This window comes from Benincasa hispida, chromosome 9 (assembly GCF_027475165.1).
Source record: "Benincasa hispida cultivar pf3 chromosome 9, pf3_genome.v1.1, whole genome shotgun sequence".
In the NCBI taxonomy this organism is placed as follows: domain Eukaryota; kingdom Viridiplantae; phylum Streptophyta; class Magnoliopsida; order Cucurbitales; family Cucurbitaceae; genus Benincasa; species Benincasa hispida.
Genome location: NC_143486.1, coordinates 32,578,129 through 32,600,465, shown reverse-complemented (window position 1 = coordinate 32,600,465; position 22,337 = coordinate 32,578,129).

The window sequence follows — 22,337 nt, the reverse complement described above, 5'->3', positions numbered from 1 at the left end:
ATTTTTATATTTGCTATATTTTTTCTTATTCTTTTCATAGTTTTTTCCTTTTTAGATGATGTTGTTTCTTTCATTTTTAAGTATAAATGTACAATAGTCCGGAGAGATTCAACCTAAAGCTCACTAACACTCATTTTGACAATTTGAGCATATTTGGAACAATTAGAGAAAAAAAGTATTTTTTTTTTAAATTTATGAATATTTTTAAAACACTAAAATAACTAGTCATTTTCAACATGTATGAATAATGTATTAAGTGTGTATTAGACTTTAGCAATGTATCAATTGTACTAGGTGTATACTAGTAGCGTATCAAGTGTATCGAGTGTATCAAGTATATACCAATAGTATATATCAATTGTGTGTCAAGTGTATTAAGGGTATCAAGTGTGTCAGATGTATCAAGTGGCTATTTTTGCAAAAGTAATAAGTCAGGACTATGAACCTAATTTCTTAAACTTATTTTCCCAAATTTGGGAAAATCCTAAAATTATTCACTTTCAAAATTCAATGGTCCAAATGCGATCTAATCCAAACTTCAGTCACTAAAACTATCATTTTTTTCTATCATTAGCCATGCATGTTCGTGATATGTTTGCCAATTTCCATTTCATTGATGACTGTTCTTAGGAAGTGTTTATGAGATTGTAATGGGGTTGGGTTGGAATTGATTTTTTTTTAATTCCTATGTCATTTATGTTCTATATATATAAAAAAAGGTTGGGGTTTAGAAATATTGCTCTTTTTAACCAAACTATGCTTGCTCAACAAAGCTACACACGGATGCAATTATTTGAAAATGTGAAAAATAAAGGAATTTTCTAAGTCAAAAGAACATAGAAGCTTGGGATGTAGCTTCAAAATTAAAAGTGATCAATTAAGCATCTTTTTTTTTTTTTTTTTAATGGGAAAGCATTAAACTTTTCTTTGTCAAAAGTGTGTACATGCTTAGGATGCAACTTCAGATGTGTACAAGCTTTGATCTACTCCATTTCTTTTATTTTAGTTGAATAAGGTTCCTACTTATGTTACTATACCAACATGATTAATCAATTTTCAAATCGTATGTTGATATAACATTTACAATTTGAATAATAGTCAATAGAGGTAGAACCAAGAACAAAATAAAATATTTCAAATCGTATGTTCCACATTTTGGATTCAAGGTTTTAAATTTCTATCCACAAGTCAACATTCTCATTTCATTGCATTGTTTCTACTGTATTATAGAAAAATATAACAAAAAACCACTAATGTGGATCTTGTAATATCAATATAATAAAATATATAAGTTATTTTAAAATGGTGAAATTTCATATTTGTTAATTTAAATCTTCTACACAATTTTTCCTAGGGACCCACAAGTACTCTTTAAGTGTTGATGTAACTTTGAAGGCATTCCTTCTTCTCTATTGGTCAGCCATTTTGAATGAAGTTTAAACACATCGGCCCATGTGAATACTACTTGGGCCAAGATTTTCATATACAACATTCGAAATCGTGTTATTAAACAAGACTTGATTATGCTGAATCGATTCTTCTATATAAAAGAAGTTTTCTTTGAAATAGAAAGGATAAAAGCGAATATACAACATATCTAAAAGAAAGTTTTAATTAAATGGTACCTAACTTGGCTCTAATAATGTGTCACATTTTAGAAGGGGAGGAATCAAAGATCAAAATTCCTTATTCTCCTTTTGTTATCCTATATGGCAACATCATCAAAGGAGTTATTGCTTGGAGGGGCTACAAATGCAACAAAGACATGTACATAGAGCACTCTATATGGTGGATATCTTTTCCCTTTCACCCTTTCTATGTTGTTGGCGGTCCTATATATGGTTTTTTTTTCTTTTTTTTCCACTTTCCTTCTCATGTTTAGATAATTTTTTTTTATCAAATTTGACATATTGTATCAATATTAATCATAAACTTTTTATCTCATCTATGTAAACCGCAAACTTGAATCACTGTATCAATTTATACCTTCAATTAAATTTATCTGTTCCCGTCATTGTTAGAAAGATTTTTTATACATGTCTAAAAACCACGAGTTGTTCTATGATATGTATTTGTTTGCTTATCTTCTAAGAAATAAAATTATTCGAAAAAACTACGGTAGACTTGTTAGAGGTTTTTCAATTTCAAGGCATAGCTTTTTTTTTTTTTTTTTTTTCACTTCATATCTTCTATGCTACTTTTTTTCATTTCATTAATAAAGAAATTTTCAATTTCAAGGCGGGATTTTACGCACTATCCATTTGCTTTTAGTAGAAATAAAGCTTATTTGAAAAAAAAAAAGTGATACTGCTTTCATCTAAGTTTGTTTGGTAATCATTTTATTTTTTGTTTTTGTTTTTTAAAACTAAGCATATAGATACTATTTTTACTTCCAAATTCTTTTTTTTTTATTATCTACTTTTCATCAACAATTTAAAAAACATGCTAAATTTTGAGAACTAAAGAAAGTAGCTTTCAAAAGTTGTTTTTGCTTTTAAAATTTAGCTGAAAATTCAACCATTGTACGTTAGAAAGATGCAAATTATGATAAGAACTGTAGATGAAATAGGCTTAATTTTCAAAAGCAAAAACGAAAATCCAAATGGTTACCAAACGAACCTAAATTGTTCAATCAAACTCTTCCTTAGGTTAACACAACATTAATGACTTCAAGTTGTCAAGTGAAACGACCCACTCAATCTCCAGCATTGTCCTTTCTGTCATAGGTTTGTAATCACAAGGTTAACTCGCTAGGGTCCGCTCACTGCAGCCATAAGATTCCGTTGCCATTTGTCGCTGGCTGATGCCATAGTTAAAGAAGATGTTTGCACTAGTGGCTGGTGACTCTTATTCGCTGGTGAAAGTTCGAATAATTCAATTCCATTCCCGTCGATCGTTGTAGTTATCGATCTGTGTAGTTCCATCTGCCAACTTGTGTTTGCTGTCAGATCTACGTTCATGTCTTCCGACGTCGCAATCATCGTTCATATCCTCCACTATTACCATCGTCGTTGCCTTCGACGTTCGCATACCTTGTCGTCATCCACCATTCTCATCATCAATTGGTATAGTAGTCACCACCTCCTAGTTCATGACTTCTCAGTTCTCACGATTGCGCTCAAGGGAGTGATTTTATGATTTGGGACCAGTTCATCATTAATCTCAGTTCAGTTCACAATTAACCGGTTCAATTCATTTGGTTCAATCGGCCCAAGGTCCAACTCAAAATTTGGTTAAATATCTTATTGTGCTGATAACCCTTCACAAGTTCCAAATACTCAAGATGATATTGAAGAGATGAAGAAATGGCTCAGACCAATTCTGCCAAATCCTTGATACTCGGAACTCAATGCTCGACTGTTTGCTACTCGATCCTCGATCAGAATTCCCTTGCAACGTCTGACTAGTCTCTATTAAATCCTCGATGCAACTCGATGACAATAGAGTTAATACTCGATCATACTCGATGGTTCTTGAACGATACTCGATGCAACTCGAAGGTAAAAATGATGTACTAGGAGTTACTCGATAGCGAAGAATCGATGTACGATTGACTCAATAATCTGATTACTCGATGCGATTTGAAATGTAAATGATTGGCGCAAGATTTGCAGTAAAGAATTACTCGATTGAACAAGAAAGATACGGGAAGAAGAAAGAGATACAATGTTTACGTGGTTCAGCAAGAATGCCTATGTCCACGGGAAGATCTGAATTCTTTTACCTAATGAAGATTGCTTACAGATTTGATGTTTGCAGGAAACTAAGAAAATGATGATAACTCTGTAATTTGAATTCGAAATCAGTGGTATTTATAAGAGTATAACAGCTGACTATTACAAATATTAGTTATAAACAAACAGAAATCTGAGGTATTTGAGTCAAAGCTTCTTCAAATTCTCCACCTTGACTCCAATGCTTTGCAATCTTCACGATCTTCCTGATTCTAACTGGTTTGTCTACCCTGTGTTTGGAAGCTCAAAACCAACATATTCTAAACATTTAAACAATTTAAGCTTTGAAATAGGTTTTGTTAACATATCATCTACATTGTCAGAAGTATGGAGGACTTTTAAAATTTTCTATCTCTCCTGTCTCAATTTTATCTCTAATGAAGTGATATTTGATATCAATATATTTTGTTCTAGTATGGAATTTTGGATTTTGGGACAAATGGATAGCACTTTGGTTATCACAGTAGAATTTCATTACTGTTTGACCTATTCCAAAGTCGTTTAACAGTCCCTTGAGCTACAAAGCCTCTTTGATAGCTTCAGTTAGAGCCATATATTCAGCTTCAGTTATAGATAAGGCTACTATAGGCTGTAGTGATGCTTTCCAGTTGATTAGATTAGGACCAAAAAGGAACATATAACCTATTAAGGACCTTCTTTTGTCTAAATCACCAACATAGTCAGCATCAACATATCTATAAAGCTCTAGTTTTAGTTCAGCTGACCTTTGATAGACTAACTTAGAGTTTTTAGACCAAACTAGATACCTTAGGATCCATTTAGTAGCCTCCCAGTGTCTCTTACTAGGATTAGACATATATCTACTAACTAAGCTAGTTGAATATGAGAGATCAGGTCGAGTAGAAATCATTAAATACATTAGGCTTCCAACAGCTTGACTATAGGGTATGATAGCCATTTATTTCTGGTGTTCTTGGTCAGAATCCTTAGGAGAGTTAGCTGAGGAAATCTTAAAGTGTTGGGCAATGGGTAAACTCACAGGTTTGGCATAATTCATGTTGAACCTTTTAAGGATCTTCTCACAATAATTGGGCTGACTAATGCTTAGAATAAACTCCTCCTTGTTCCTATGAATCTCTAGTCCTAGGACCTTGCTTGCTTATCCTAAGTCCTTCATATTAAACTCTCTTTTTAAGAGGTTTTAACATGGGTTAGATATTTTTTAGACCTACCTGCCAGCAACATGTCATTTACATATATGAGTAGGTAAACTTTGTCCTTGTAAGAACCTGTGTTAACATAAGCATATATGTCAAGTGAACTTCTTTTGAACCCAATGCTAGAAACATAATCACTGAATCTCTTATACCAACATCTAGACGATTGTTTTAACCCATATATAGACTTATGAAGTAAGCAAAAGAGATTTTCTTTTCCTTTAACTTCAAATCCTTTAGGTTGCGTCATATGGATTGTCTCCTCTAGATGTCCATGAAGAAAGGTGGTTTTGACATCTAGTTGATATAATTATTTTGAGCAATTAAGGATAGTCAATCTTATGGAAGTCTGTCTTACAACAGGAGAGAAAATCTTAGCGTAGTCTATTCCTTCCCTTTAAGTGAACCCCTTTGCAACAAATCTAGCTTTAAACATAGGCTTTTGAACACATGATACTTCTTCTTTAAGTTTAAAAATCCAATTAGATGCAACAGGTTTATACCCTTTTGGTAGAGGAACCAAGGACCAAGTGTCATTCACCTTTAATGAATGCATCTCCTCAATCATTGCCTTAATCCAAGCACAACTTATTGCTTTCTTAAAGGTAGTTGGTTCTTAGCTAGTAAGAGCTACTACAACATTTAAAACCAGATTCATATAATTCATTTCAGTATATCTAGCTGGTGGTGTGATAGTTCTCCTTTGTCTATCCCTAGCTAAGACATATTGGCTTAAATCAGGTTGCTCACATGCTATTTCCTCATGTTCCTCTACTTCTTCCTCAGTTTCTCCTCTGTTACTAGGTTGGCTAGACTCATTTGGCTGCTTATATGGTAACTCCACCTTAAAACTGGTGTTGGATGACTCTTCTTCATCCTCTACTTTTTCTCCTTTTGCATAAACATCTTCTCTTCCCTAAAGGAGACATCTCTGCTCACTAAGAACTTCCTCTCAATAGGATGTCACATTTTAAACCCCTTGACGCCCTCTGTAAAGCCTACAAACCTACACTTGATCGCTCTGGCCTTTAACTTTCCCTTATTTTGGTGTACAAATCCTATACATCCAAAGACCTTGAGGTTATCTAGGTTCGGAGGATGGTTAGTCCACATTTCCTCAGGAGTAAGCAAATCTAAAAATGTTTTCTAGATATAAAATGAAAAATTCCAAAAGAGGTATGTTACCTTTCAAACATGAAATTCATTTTTCCAAGGAACAATGTCCTAAGATACCACAAAAGGTTGAGGGTATGAAACGAATTCCTTATGCATCAACAATTGGAAGTCTGATGTATGTCATGTTTTGTACACACCCCGACATATGCTATGAAATTGGAATAGTCAGCAGATATAAGTCCAGTCCTGGATATGATCATTGGACTGCCATTAAGAACATTCTCAAGTATCTACAGAGAATGAGGGACTATATGCTCATGTATGGTGCTAAGGATTTGATCCTTACATGATACACAGATTTTGATTTTCATACCGATGTGGATTCTAGGAAATCAACTTCAGGATCAATATTCACTCTTAATGAAAGAGCTATAGTATGAAGGAGCATAAAGCAAAGTTGTATTGCTGACTCCACCATGGAAGCGGAGTATGTAGCTAGCTGAGTGCGAGGCAGCCAAGGAGGCAGTATGGCTTAAAAGGTTATTGACAGATTTGGAAGTGGTTCTAAATATGCATCTACTTATCACCCTCTATTGTGATAACAGTGGAGCAGTGACAAATTCAAGAGAACCTTGAAGCCACAAGTGTGGTAAATACATCGAGCACTAGTACCATCTCATCAGGGAGATAGTACATCGAGGAGACGTGATCTGAAGGAAATTTTCAGAAAAGATCATTTGAGCGGAAGCAAAGATCGACCCAAATTCCAATTTTTTTTTTGTTGAATATAAGTTTTATAGTAAATAAGAACAAGATATGCATTTTCTTAAATTACAGCATGCTTTAAAACAAATACCTAGGGTTTCAGAAATCCTTATCTTTGAAGAACCCTTTCTTCAAGAACTCTATCATACAAGCCACGAACAAAACTCCTTCTCCACACGGATCTCCTTCTTCAGAACGGACACCACCACTTGAGAACCCTCTGTATTCTCTCGGGATAAAGGATTCAAGCAAGAGTTGTGAGCTTTACTTGAATCCTTGGAAAAAAGAAAGGAGATGGAGAGAAGGAGAGGAAGAAGAATAACTTTTCTTCTCTTTTTCTTGTTTTTCCAGAGAGAATTCTTCTCTTAGAGAGAATTGAGGAAGATGATTAAACTCCAACCACTTGAATCCCACGTATAATAATTGAGAGAATGGGGGGAAGGAGTTGTAACTCCTTCCCTTTTATTAATTTCAATTAAATTATATATATATATATAAAATAACTACTTCATTATATATATACACTATATATTATATCAAATATAACATATAGCCTATAGTTATATTGCATCAAATACAATATAACCTATAGATTTTATTTTCTCTTAACAATACATGACATTTAATATAAATCACATTTATATTAAATTCACTTATATGAATCTCATTCATGTAAGTCATATTTGATTCATATTCAAATATTTAATTCCTCTTAATTTATTTATAGTATTTAATATAAATCATATTTATATTAAATCAATTACATGAATCTCATTCATATAATTAATATTTGAATCATATTCAAATTCCTTTCATAATACCTTAAATTATAATGTATCAAATACATCATATTAATATATCACGTATATAATCAATTTAATTAATTATACCATATATAATTAATTCCCTCAATTAATTTGAACACTTCAAATTAGTCCAAAATTAATTCTCAATTAAATCCCCGCTGAGCTACAGAGGGACCTTATGAACCTGTAGATTGAAGCTCCAACGGTACTCGGATAATTAATTAAACTCTTTAATTAAATTTTTCAACATCCGTTAACTGCCTATCACTCTAGTAAAGACCGACAACTGCACTCTTCATACTATAGATAATTTTTTGTGTCCATTGGATATAACTAATCAACAGTGTGATGAACCTTCACAAATTGCTCATAAGTATAGCTAGGCCAAAATTATCGTTTTGTCCTTGTAGTTACATCTAACTCCTTAAGTATCACTGATCCCTCTAATGAACAATAAGTCATAGTCAAATTATGACCAAGTCCCTTTGGAGCCAGGAGAGGGTGTGACAACTATGTTCAAGACCCGAAATCAGCCCTTAAGGGAGCAATTTATCTACTTGCCCCTGCATCAGGGAAGGAGTGAATTCTGTCTCGTGTAGCTATGTTCCCAGCTCCCCAGTCAGACGAATCCCCAAAATGGTAGGCTTGTTGATTTGGCAATCTATCCACTCTCGTCCATACAAATCAAAGGACCACCTTCATGAACAGAAGTTCACAACTCACTCAGGATTCAGGTCATGTCACCTATGGTCATCCTAATGAAATGTAAGTCTCTATTATTAACAATGTTATATTAAGAGATTAATCATTTCGTGGTCCGATCTTATACAAACTCTTTGTATAGGATACCCTCGCTCACATATCTCCACATGAATGATCAGGATCAGATCATTTGTAGCACTTTATAACACTTATAACACCTACAAAGCGGGTCGTATCTGTAGTCTCACCAGGATAAGATATCCAGCCTTATACATCTACTACAGACCGTTTAGGTTATTATTTAAACAAGATCCACTTGTATGTCTCTACATACTTGTTTAAATTACATGAAATAACCTCCGATTTTAGTTTATTGGATTGAGTATATGCTGATAAAATAACATTTATTTTATTAACAACAATATATTTATATAAAGTTTACAAACTACAAGATTACAAAGAGATTCAGGACACCATTTCCAACATGATCGTCACGCAGATTGCCTCAGAAGACAACTTAGCTGATCTGTTTATAAAGGCCCTCCCGGCTAAAGTGTTCGACGGTCACCTAGTGGGACTAGGATTACGAGATAGATAAATCTTGGGCAAATGAGAGAATTACTCGATATCTAATGCCTTAGTTTATTGTATTTATTCTCTCATACTTAACATTGTATATATTTGTATATATGCAATCCCACTAGAGTTTAGTCCAAGTGGGAGTTTATTGGGTTGTATATCCTAAAACTCGCAGTTTGTAAGATTAACATATTCTATTTTCAATAAAGATATTATTGAGGTTTTGTTCAATAAAATTGTTATTGAATATGTAAATTGCACTAAATCTAATAAACTAAGATCCATGGCTACATGAATACTTGGAATTTATGTGGAGACATAAGAGTAGATCAAGTTCGAGTAGATAGCCAAAACGGTCTATAAGTTTACGAATAAGGTTGGGTACCTTATTCTAGAAACACTATCGAATGCGGCCCACTTTGTACTTTATGCAAACGATGTGATCCTGAATCATTCATGTAGAGACATGTGAGTAGAGGCATCCTATGCAAAGGGTTTGTATAAGACCAGACCAAGAAATAAGTCACTCATACTTTATGACGTTTACTATTTAAGACCAACTATTTCAAAGCAATGACCTAGGTAACTTGACCTTAATCCTGAGCTAACTATGAACACCTATTTATTTGGGATTATCCTTAGATTTTTATGGGTGAGGGTTGGCTCAACAGTACCGGCTCAATAAGCCTCCCATTTTAGGTGTAAGATCGGGTAGATAATTGGGGACATAGGGTACAAGATGGAATTTACTCCTACCTACTTTTACGGATAGTAGAGAGGTTGTTCTCTTAAGTATTGATTCCAGGTCTTGAACAAGGGCCCCACCCTCTCATTGGCCCAAGAGAGACTTGATTTAGTTATTAAATTACAAACTAATTGTTTATTAGAGGATCAGTGTGACTTAAGGAGCAAGATGTAATCTCGGGCGTAAAATAGCTTTTGATCCAATCCTTATTACGAACAACCTGTGAAGGGTCGACTTACTGATTATGGTTAAATCAAGTGGACAAAAATATATCTATAGTGAGAGGAGTGCAACTACTGGGCTTTAGTGGAGTGACCCAATAATAAATGAATGTTGATTAATTTGGTTTAAAGAGTTTAGTCAATTAATCTCGGATCGTTGAAGCCCATGATCTGTAGGTCCATTAGATCCTCTTACTAGCTCAAAAACGAACTAAATCTTAGAATAGCGTGATGAGAGAATTTGAAACGTTCAAATTCGAATTAAGGGAATCAATAATTATATATGATATAATCACATGTTTAATTATCGAATTAAACGAAATTGGAAAATTAGATAATATTTAAATTTGATTTAAATATTAATTACATGAATAGAGATTCATGTTCGAAAAATGAGGTTTAATTTATCTAATATTAAATTAGTTTAATTAATTATTTGAAATTAATTTTATTTAAAATTAATTGCTAGAATTAATTTTGTTTAAAATTAATTATTGAATTAATATTATTAATTTTCCATTTTATCTTATTGAAATTTGATTTCAAAATAAAAATTGAATTTTAATTTAAAATTCAATTGAAAATGGTAAAATACCTTAAGTGGGATTTTCCCACTTTAAACACTCATTTTTCCATTCAAATTAAGTGAAATTTGTGTCAAACTACTAGGAAATGAAATTGCATGTTAAAAGATAATAAAACAGAGAAAACATCTCTGAGAAACTGATGCAATTGAAGGTTGGAAGAGAAGATGTTCTCTCTAGACCATTGATACAAAATCTGGAAAATTTCTCCAAAATCTTTTCATGATTCAACTCATTTTGGATCCCACAATCCAATCTAAGATCCTAAAGAATAGTAGGGAAGATCAATTAGTGGTATACAAGGGAATGATAAGGAGATTCGAGCTGAAATTTGAAGATTTGAAGAGTTCAACAAAGGTATATTTTCAAAACCTTGTTTTAGTTTATGTACTTGCATGTTTCTATGCTAAAATTGATGGAATTGGAGTGCTTAAGATCCTAATTGCTTCCGTTAATTGCATGCTAACTCCATCACTTTCGTCGAAGGAAATGAGTTACTTGGAGAAGTAAAAAACAAATGTGAGTTTAGAACCTTAGCTCATGGAATTTGTGAGGACATATGTATCAAAAGGATACTTGAAAAGTTTAAGATTTCTTTGATTACACTTATATGGATTTATTATGACAATAATACCGTGATTTCTATTGTCCATAATCCAGTTCTACATGATAGAACAAAACATATCGAGGTTTATATGCATTTTATTAAAGAGAAAATTGAAGCAAGAACAATTTGTATCACTTATCTTCCTACATCAGAGCAAATTACTAATGTGCTAACTAAAGACCTTCCGAAAAAAATAATTTGATAGATTGATTGACAAGATGGCTATGAAGACATCTTTAAACTAGCTTGTGCAGGAGTGTTGAAATTTCTATATTTGTATATAAATATTATTTTTCAAATATTTATCCTTTATTGTTTTTATTCTTTCCATATTTGTAAATGGTCTTTCTCCTATATAAGAAGACCGAAATTGCATCTATTAAATAAGAAGAGAAAAATAATTTTATTCTTTCCAATTTAAGTAAGAAGACTATTCTAGCATAATATCAACTACTAGCAAATTCAATCTGAAATCACGCTATTTGTTTTTGTTGAGGGTTATCCAAGGCAAGTCCTAGGATAACTGTCGCACCCCCTCCCAGTTTACCCTTTGAAACCAGAAGAGGATATGACGACAACAGTTATCGACTTAGGTGTCGACACTTATTGCCTAACTTAAGTGATCCTGCTTAAACTTGAATATGCAACGACTTGGTACAAACACATCCATGCAATTAAACAGTGCAAGTCTTAATCATAAATCCAAAACAAACAGGCATATGTCCAACTAAAATAAAATGACCAAAATAACACGTGTCCTAAAATAGAATAAGTTTTACAAGTCTCTGACTCCTTTCCAAAAGTGTGTACATCAAAACAAGTTTAACCTAAGCTTCTTCCTAAAGTCACCAAAATATGGGTGGCAAGATGCAGTGGATTCAACCGCGAGGAAAGTGACCGCTACCTGGAAAAAGGAAAAACATTTGAAAACAGTGAGCTGGTTGCCCAGTGAGTGACATAGAAATACATTTCTTCTTAAACCTTTCATTATGCTTTAAAGTAAAATAGATAACATGCTGGAAAATAACCTCAAGTAACTTGCATAGTATCATACATTAATCATAGCGTTATAATCAATCATGCTAGCAACCCTTTGTTGAGAATGAGCATTCGTAGCTCAAGCTCCCAACGTCCATTCAAAGCCGTGAGACCCTTACTTCGGTCCCTTAATGAAAAATGTGGCTAGAAGACCCATACTTCGATCTCTCATAAAGAACTACCTACTTGCACATGGAGTATACTAAGTACCGTTAACACCTTAGGTACTTCCGTGGATACCTTCTATACCTTCGATACTCGATACATTAGAATCATAACATCCATGGAAAATTCTAGTATCATTATCAGTCACATGCATGCTTCACATTTAATAACATGTAGTTATATTTCTTTTCATACATTCTTAACATATGCTAGGATTAACAAAATTCATTTAAAATGCAAATAAAACTTTAGTTGCTTGGAAAAATAATGAACATTAGTATGACATTCATTTGAACCGCATGCCCCTTTTGTGGACATATTTGAAAATATTTAGTCACTCACAAATCCTTGGGCTTGGTTCTTCCTAAGCTATGTAGGCCTCTGATGACATACAAAAATGCATGTCATCTTAGGCCTTTTACTTAGAATTATGAAGGTTATTAGGCAAAATATGCGTCGATCATGATAGGAATTCACAAGAATATGAGCTTGCGTCGATCAGCATGTCGAATCTCAACTAACCCGTTATTTTGCGTTAATTATGCATTCAATGTTCTATCTTTGTAGCTAATGTAGGAAATGAATGCAAACGCGGAAACTGAACCACCACATAGACGATCGCATGCGGAGAAACACTCCATCGCAAAGGCAAACGCATCGATCAATGCATGGATGTTGTGGTAATCAGCCGTATGCATCCATCGCATGGGAGTTGCGCTCGTCAAGCGAACGCAGCCATCGTGTAGAGTTGCAGTATTAAGCGAATGCGATCATTGAATGATTGCGGCTGCGGGACAATGCAACTAATGGGATCAACGCAAGGTAGGTGAAATGAACGCATCAACGCATCTACCTCGAGAAAATCCAAAGATGATATTGACATTTCACCTACCACGCCGTTAGTGGTAGAGGTTTAGAAAGGACGAACGCGTCGAATGTCAGACTCAGAGCAGTCCAATTAATGTTGTCGACGATCCAAGCTCTATAAATAGAGGCCGAAGAGCTGAAATTCAATCATCTAGAGATTATCCCTCAATTGGGGATTTTCCCCATGATCCAGACAAAATGCGTGAGAAGATGCCTGAGAGTTCTTCACCTCCTTCATCCATTTCGAGTGACAACCAGAGCCTTCAACTGGAGTTAGATCTCGAGAGAGTCAGCTTCTCTGTCCATCCATGGCACCACCGGCAGCCTTGACGCACATCCGCTGGAAGCAAAGCTTTGCTTCCAGCCGGTCATTTCTTTTTCCTTTCTTTTTCTACATTGTATTGTATGACATTTTGGAATTAAGGAATTAATACAATCTGTTTTCAATGCATTTCTCTATTCCTTCGACTCCATCTCCATCTTCTTGCTTAGCATCTTTACATTCATTATAACACTTAGTGGGATTGCTTGGGTATTGCATACTTAGTCATGTGGATTAGGGATATGAAGCATGTAGCAAACCACCAAGAGGTGTGCGTTGCGTGAGTGTGTGAAAAAATCTTATTTGCTTAGTGTGAAGCTGTTGCAATGCCTGTCTATAGGCTAATACATTGCTTGTCTATGAGTGAAGTCAGCAACAACCAACTGCCCGAGAGGGTAAGTGGTTGGACGCATTATGCAATGTATGCGTTGTTCACTAGGAATAGTAACAACCTTGTGTCAACCAAGTTCATGCGTTTTTCTTGTTTTATATTGTGCCCCACACCCCTTTAGAGCTACTCGAGAGAGAGTCTAAAGAAAGAACTTAATGACTCGAGAGAGCTAGATTAGAATCTAGACTCGAGAGAGCGAGATTAGATCGGCATAAGCAAGAGATAGGGACATAGAGATAAGCTCTGTTTGTCAACACTACATCGCATGCACCCTAGGAATAGGAATGATGATATGTGGTTGCCTTGTTTGTGTATCATCACATAGACAAGAATTAGAGGCTTATGTGTAGGTCCTATAGACACCTCTGCACATACATCGCATGCGTTCTAGCATTAGAAGCTGTAACATTCGCACTGAGAGATGGTTTACTATTGTATGAGTGTTGCATGATCGCATTAATTTGTGTTGACTAGGGTTGCCTTTGCGGTCACTCTTAAGTATTGCAATGAAGTCATCTCTGCATTTTACCTATTTTTCCATATATTTATTTCATGTAAGGTTTGTCGCATCTCTACCTTTCATGCATATTCTCATTGCGTTGTCTGTTAGATAGAAGTAGGAGTAGGATTAACGTAGCAACATCCCCTCCATTCTTTTATTTATACTGCCGCATGCACATCACCGCAAACATATAGCTACAAGTCCCTATGTTCGACCTCGGATTACCCGAGAAATTTGCGTTGGAATTATACTTGGTTCCAACGCAAGAAAACTTGTGACAGGACCCGTGGTCATCGCATATATTCATTAACGTATTATCATTCCAACGCATGACCATTGACGCATGACTATCAACGCATATCTTAGGAACATGCATCCCATAAGCGTCCAAGGGATTTTGGTTATCGAGTAAAATTGACTTCCAACTTCCAGTCATCAACCTCCCCAATGGACGTAGTTCCTACACATAAAAGAATAAGAATTTAGTTGCTACTTGGCCTCCCTTTTGAGACTACTCTTTAACTAAGCTCATACTTGGCAATGGATTGTCCAATCGTCCACATTTTCCAGATTCAATTTCTAACATAAATAACTTGAAAATTAGAACCCATTTCAAGAAAGTTCCCTGTTCAAACATGTTCGAAATTTTGTTACCGATGTTACCTCAAAGTTTTAGCGTGAAACTCTATGTGGTTTAACCTGGGCCCTCGAATATTTCCCGATAGCCCGAACCACAACTTCCTGCTTGAGTATAGATCCTAAGGTTATTTCCCAAAATATATAACTCAAACCATAGACCTTTTCTTGCCAAGGTTCCTTCTACAAACTTACTTGGAAAGGTGTCTACGAGAATACCTTAAAGTTTCAGCTAAAAAATCTAAGCAGTTCAGTCTAGATCTATGTTTCTTCATCGAGTACCCGAAAATGTTTGAAAGTGGATCTCCGACTCTTCCTTCCTTCTCCGGCCTTCTTTCTGGTGAGATCTTTCTTCCAAAGCTTGATTTCAGCAACTAGACTCGAAAAACTTTCCAATGGTACCAAGTTCTCCTGGTTTGCTCGAGTAAAACGTCCAAAACAAGCCCTTAAATTTATCTTCCTTTTTATACTACTGTCCAGCCCTTCACCTGAAATCTCCTTAAGCAACCTCACCCATTAATGGAGATCAAGGGTCAAGATTGAGCCATCTGTCTAGATAACTAAAAGAGGAGTCTAAAACCAAGCATTTAAATCTGAGTGTTTCGAATAACTCGTTTCTTGTTGTGGAAACTCGATGAGGAGATATCCTTACTCGACAGAAAAATTCCAGGACTCTCTGTCAAATACTCAATGGGAGGACTCACTACTCGATGAGGTGTTGCGTTTTATGTCCTAAAACTCGTGGTTTGTAAACATTAAAACTTATTCTGAGAATTCACTAAAGTTGTTGTTGAATATATATTTCTTTAGAAATCCAATAAACCTAAGTCCCTTGATTATTATATGAGTACTTAAACTTTATGTGGAGACATACAAGTAGATCAGGTTCGAGTAAATAGTCAAACTAATCTATAGTATATGAATAAGATTGAGTACCTTATTCTGGTAACACTATTGGATGCCACCTACTTTGTAATTGTTACAAAGAGTTGTAAAGTGTTACATACGAAGTGATCCTAATTCGTACATGTTGAGACACGAGGAGTGAGGGTGTCATGTGCAAATGAGTTTTGTGCAAGATCGGACCACGAAACCTGTCACTCTTACTTTATAACACTATTTACTGTTTAAGACTGACTATTTTGAAGCGATGACCTAGGTAACTTAACCTTAATCCTGAGCTAACTATGGACTCCTGTTTGTTTGGGATTATCCTTTGATCTGCAAATGGTGAGAATAGACCAATTGCCTTTGCTCAATAAGCTTACCATTTTGGGGATAAGACCGGATGAATAGCTGGGAACATAGGGTGCAAGGAAAAATTCACTCCTACTCGATTAGGGTTAGTAGAGAGGTTGTTCCCTTCAAGTGCTGATTCTGGGTCTTGAACAAGAGGCCTCACCCTCTCATTGGCCTGAGAGGGATTCAATTTATTGATTGGATTACAAATAAATTGTTCATTAGGGGATTAGTGGACTTAAGAAACAAGTGGTAATTTCGGGGGTAAAACAGAGATTCGAACCAGCTGTTATTACGAGCAACTTGTGAAGGGTTAACTTACTAATCATGGTTATATCGAGTGGACATAATATATCTACAGTGAGGGGAGTTCAACTATAGGCTTTAGTGGAATTACCCATTAGTTAACGAATGGGGGTTAGATCGGTCTAATGAGTTTAACCGATTAATCTCGGATCGTTGGAGCCCATGATCCTACTTGGGGAGATTTGATTCATTCCGAATTATCTGTAGGTCCGCGAGGTCCCTCTACTAGCTCGTAAATGGATAAGCTTTAGGGTAGCTTGAGAAATTAATTTGAAATGTTCAAATTAAACAGAACAAGAGAATAAATATTTAAATATGATTTAAATATATAAAGATGATTATTGTGCAAAAATTAATTTAATTTAATATTTGATATTAAATTAATTAATATTTTGAATTAATTTAAGAAAATCAATTTTTGAATAAAAATGATTTAAAGTCATTTTATATTTTAAAAAGAAAATGGAAAAACATTTTGCTTGGTTGCACAAAATGGAAAATGAGTTTTCTCCATTACCATCATCTTTATGCTCACACAAAAACCATTATCTTCTCTACTTTGATTCTCCAAGCATGAGCTGCAAGCCATGCACTCCATCTCTTTGCATGTTCATCTAAATATATAAAGAAGATTGGAGTTGTTGGAGAAAAAAGAAATACAGAATTTTGAGAGAAAATTTTCTGAAGAAGAAACTGTCTTCTTCAGTCAGGCTGCTGTGAGATTTTCTTGTTTCTTCACATTTTCAAGCTGTTCATGAGTCACACAACTCTGCCTAAAGCTCCAAGAGCATAGTAGGAAAGTCTTTGAGGTGGTTCACGTTGATATCAAGTGAAGACAACAGCTGAACAGACGTTTTCATGGGGAGTTCATCAAAAGTATGTTTTGAAAACCCACTTTTTTAAGAAGAGCATGCTTTAGTTTTTGCCAAAATTAGTAAATTAGAATGCTTATGGATCCTTGATACTTCCGTTGCATGTTGTTTAACTCTTACATGGGGAACTCGACGCTCGAACTCAAATGCAAGCCTTCCCCGCTCACCCTCGACACTCGCCTCCTTCCTTGCTCACGCAACTTGACACTCGACAGCATCCACTAGATGCTCGACCCTTCTCGATTACTTATACTCGACACTTGCCTCCTTCCTCCCTCACTTATCCTCGATGCTCGGCAACATCTACTTGATGCTCACTTGGCGCTTACTCGATGTTCAAGCATCCTTCAGTACGATCAACACTTAGCCAAAAATTTTCCTTGTCAAGCCAGATGATGAAAACAAGAACTAAGCTTCCTTACTTTACCATTTTCTCCAGTTTCAACACAAACCCAATCTAACTTAGATACTTAACCTAACATTTTGCTTAATTTAATAGTAAACATAGTTGAAAAGGGAAAAGTAAGGTGCGGGTCTTACAATAACATACAAAACCAAGCCCAAGAATATCTTGGGAGTCCATGCAGCTAAGATGGGAAGTCAGGGCCTCAAGCCTTGTATTGGTATGGTCGAGCTTGTTTCATTTCACTAGAAGGTTAAAAATAGAGCCGAACTCATCGACCAAAATCTTGCAAACCTCGAGGATTACACCTATGCTGACACTGCTGATATTGCATATATTCCAAGCAAATGTCAGATAATGAATTCTATAAATAAACTCATTCCACCACATTAAGAGGTAAGCAATATTCAATGTGTATAACTAAGCTAAACACTTCGTATTCTAACCTAGACATCATAGTATATTTGGCTCTGCTTCCCATCGATAGGGAGTGAGTAACCTAACAAGATTTGTGCGCCAAAAATGTCTACTTGATTCTACCAAGAATATCCATCCTGATCCTATCTAATGGGAATGGGAGTTTATTAGGGAGGTTAGTTCATATCATCATTAAGGAGATTAAGAGCTTCCCAACCCCATCTGTCATTTCACTCATATGTTGTTGGAAGTGTTGATCATTAGAAAGCCTTAAGTTTTCCTTTAGCACAAAGAGTGTAGTGGTAAGCTTTGAAGTCATGGTTTGTAATTTCAAATATATGTATTTTTCTAATGTTTAAATTTCTTTTATGTAGTATATTACAAAAAAGATAAAGAAAAACAAAACTCATTTGGTTAGATTTTAGATCTAGTTTCTATTTGGTCCTTAGGTTTCAAAATGTTACACTTTTAGTCATTAAATTTTGAATTTGGTTTCACTTTGATCTCTAGGTTTAAAAATTTTGTACTTTCAGTCCTTAGGTATTGAGTTTGGTTTCAATTTAGTTCCTAGGTTCCAAAATTTTCAAAATGTTACGTTTCTATATTTGAGATTTGATTATTACTTCAATGAATTATTTATATGGGTAGCTCCTTTTTAGGGGCCTAAATGGAAAGTAGTCCTAGTTTTAAGATCAAGGAATTTTGTCCTTTTGCTTACGTCACGTAATGTGAAATTACCATGTTGACTAATTGACCAAATGTATGAAAGGTAAAATATTTCAGATAAGCAAGGTCTAAGTGCAAGCATATATTATCGAAGAAGTAATAATCTCAGAGTATTCCGAGTATCGAACCCACAGGACTAGCAGTAGTTTTAATTTGATCAAGACTGTAATTCTAATGCAACCGAAGGTAACCAGAATGAAGTGTGATGCGAATGAGTAGGAATTGAAGTTAAAAATAGTAAACAATGGTAATCGAACAGGCTAATAATACTTCAATCTTTCGAACTCTATGTCAAAAGTGATGTGGCTGCATCACACTAGGACAGTGAAATATGCATGGAAAAAAATCTATATATATTCGGCCTGGTGTCCAGTTCCTTTAGGAGTTCTAAGCAACCACTACCAAATGTTCCCATGCGTAGTTGCCCTAAATTAATTTAAGTTCAGTTTCTTTACCTTATGGTGTCTCTCATTCCTAAGGTGACATGACTCTCCTATTCCTAGGCTCTTGGTCCTATATCCCTTTGTGAGATCTGTTTACACTCTATCCTTCTCAACACTAAAGCTAGATTGTTAAATTAAGTGGCCAATTTAATTTACCAATATTAACTTTAATTTCAACAAAGAGAATGCATAAATTAAGTTGGTATGAAGTGCAATATTACTTAAGCCATAAAGACCCTAGGGCATCCACATTGTTGAACCTCTTGAGGAATTTAACTCATGATAGATGACAAAATATTAAATCAAGAATCATTGCTACAATGTAGTTCGATTGATGAAAATATGGAAAAATAAATTAATTTCAAGAACTAAATAGAAAATAAAGCTAGAAAATAACAACTTTAAAGAATTTGAGAAAGTTCTCAAATTTCAAGTCTTTCTCTATGATGATTTCCCCTTTTCCAAGGTGAAATTATTCCTCAACACACACTTATGTGGGAAGAGATATCCTAGAGCTGCTTCGCCGTAGAGGAATTTTCGTTCTTAAGGCTATTGACTTGAAATACTGAGAAGGAATCCAAGGGGTTGCTGTAAAAGATGGAATAATCGATGAAGAAGAAGATTGGGAGGGGGCAACAATGGTGAGTTGCATCTTTGAGGGGAAGGGTTTCCAACCTTTTTATAGACACACAAATGGTTGGGGAAAACCAGATTTCAAGCCCTGAACGATTTTCAGGCGAAATCAGAGCTAAATAACGGATTAAATCGTGAGAATAGGAACTGCCTTTGACTGGTTCAATTTTTGAAATTTTAGGCTCACTGATGTGGGCACATCACTTCTATTGCAAGCGCATCAGATATAAATTTTGCTGAAAGAACCTCAAAACCTGCCAAAATTTAACAGATTAGCTCCAAATCAACAAATAACAATGTTTAAGCATAATTACCTTCCAAAAAACTTAGTTTGACAAAATATGGCTAAATTTTAAGAAAAACTCATGCACAAATCCATTTTTTCATAGTAAAAACGCCCAAATAGAAGCTCAAATTCATGCATTTTATGACATTAATCATTGACCCCAAGAATGCACGTGTGATGCTTCACTTCTCTCGCTATTTGATTCTTGATCTTGCTCCTTCAATTTTTTGCTTCTTCCCTCCTCTCCTTTGATTTACAGTGTTTTTTTTAAAGTCTAATCTACAACTTGGGAGATTTTTTAAAAAATCTTTAGTGGACTTCTTTTTCCTTCTTCCTTCTTCCTTCTTCCTTCTTCCTTCTTCCTTCATCAATATGTAACTTTTATTTTTATAAAAAAAAATCAAATCGATTCTTCTTTAGGTTCAATTTGCAATTTTCTTTTTTGAGAAATAAGGAGAGTGAGTGTGAATCAAGCATTAAGAAACGAGGATTGAAAGCAAAAATTGAGAAGCAAAAAGATTTTTAATCATAGAAAAGTGATTTAAGAATGATGATAGAAGGCGCAAAATAAAAGAGTGAGAAGTGAGAAGCGTGAGCGAGACCTTCACTTGTCATGCGTTCATTCTTGGGCCAAAATAGTATTCTTTTCACATGGCGCTGACATAAGCAAAAGGTCAAAACTCATTGATTTTTAAACCTCAGGCTAATTTTCATTCAAGGGTCATCTGTACAAAAATCCATGTTTCAATTTAGTCCCCAAATTCTAAGATTAATATTTTTAAACTTGATTTTTCACTAAACACTCACTTTACGTCTTTTGTGTTAATGTTTGTTACTTAATTTAAAAGCGTTATAGTTACTTAAGTTTCACTAATTTTTTATCACTACTAAAATTAATTTTAAATTTCTGTCAGTTAATTAATAGATATTTACGTCAAACACTAAAAATGAACATTTTTGTAAAATCGAAGTTAAGTGTGTAAATCTCATAAAATAGGGACCAAATTGAAACATTAAATTTCAAGGGTAAAATTATAACATTTGAAACATAGACTAAATTGAAATCAAATTTAATATTTAAAGACTAAAAGTGTATCATTTTGAAATTTAAGAGTCGAATACAAATTGGATACAAAATTTAGGAAAAAAAAGTTTAAGTTAAGTTTTTTTTTTTTTTTTTTTTTAATTTTTAAATCACGGTATGAAGTTAGAGCACGAAGACATAATTATGAACAATTTAGGAGCCAAGAGACGAGACATAACGGCCCACCAATTAGACAAATGAGACATCGGTAAGACAACCATGAAGAACAATAATAAGTTAGGTGAATAAATACCGAGGAGAGGGGGAACCTCCAAATTATTGTTGATTACTATATTAGCCCAATATAAACTTGAAAGACGAAATTTAGTGAGTATAAATTAAGAAAAAAAAATCAGAGAGAGAAAAAAAAAACTTAAGAAATTTTCATATCTGAGATAACTTTTGACCGATTGGAGAGCGAAATAATGACGCATGCAAGGATACCTACTATCACTGATTAAAGATCGTGACATACGTGATGAGACACGAGTGGATTGACTAGTCTCAAGATACACTTACTGGGGCATGCAGGATAACGAACAAGCCAAGTACGTGCCAGACATATACCTATTCCAGAGTAAATATGATGGATGGACATATTGCCTTAGCACCACATTGGTTGGGATCTATTCCCGCTCCCCTAATGAGCTCATAGGAAGGTGAATCCAATCCATCTAGAAGATAATGTGGAAGGCTTACCTTGGCCTGGGGTAACTGAGGTACCGCAAGAGAGATGCCCATGTGTTAAAACTCAAACTCCGTGACAAAGTGATATTAGAGCTGACACGTGGTCGCACCCATAATGTTTTTTAAGAGAAAATTTCAATTGAATAGTTGGTGTTCCACTATTTAAATTGTTTATTTCTTATTAAGCTTCTTTTAAATGGTTAATTTCTCATGAAAAATTCTTAAACATCTGAAATAAAATAAAGCTTCATATTAAGGTATGTAACTATCCATACATAAAAGT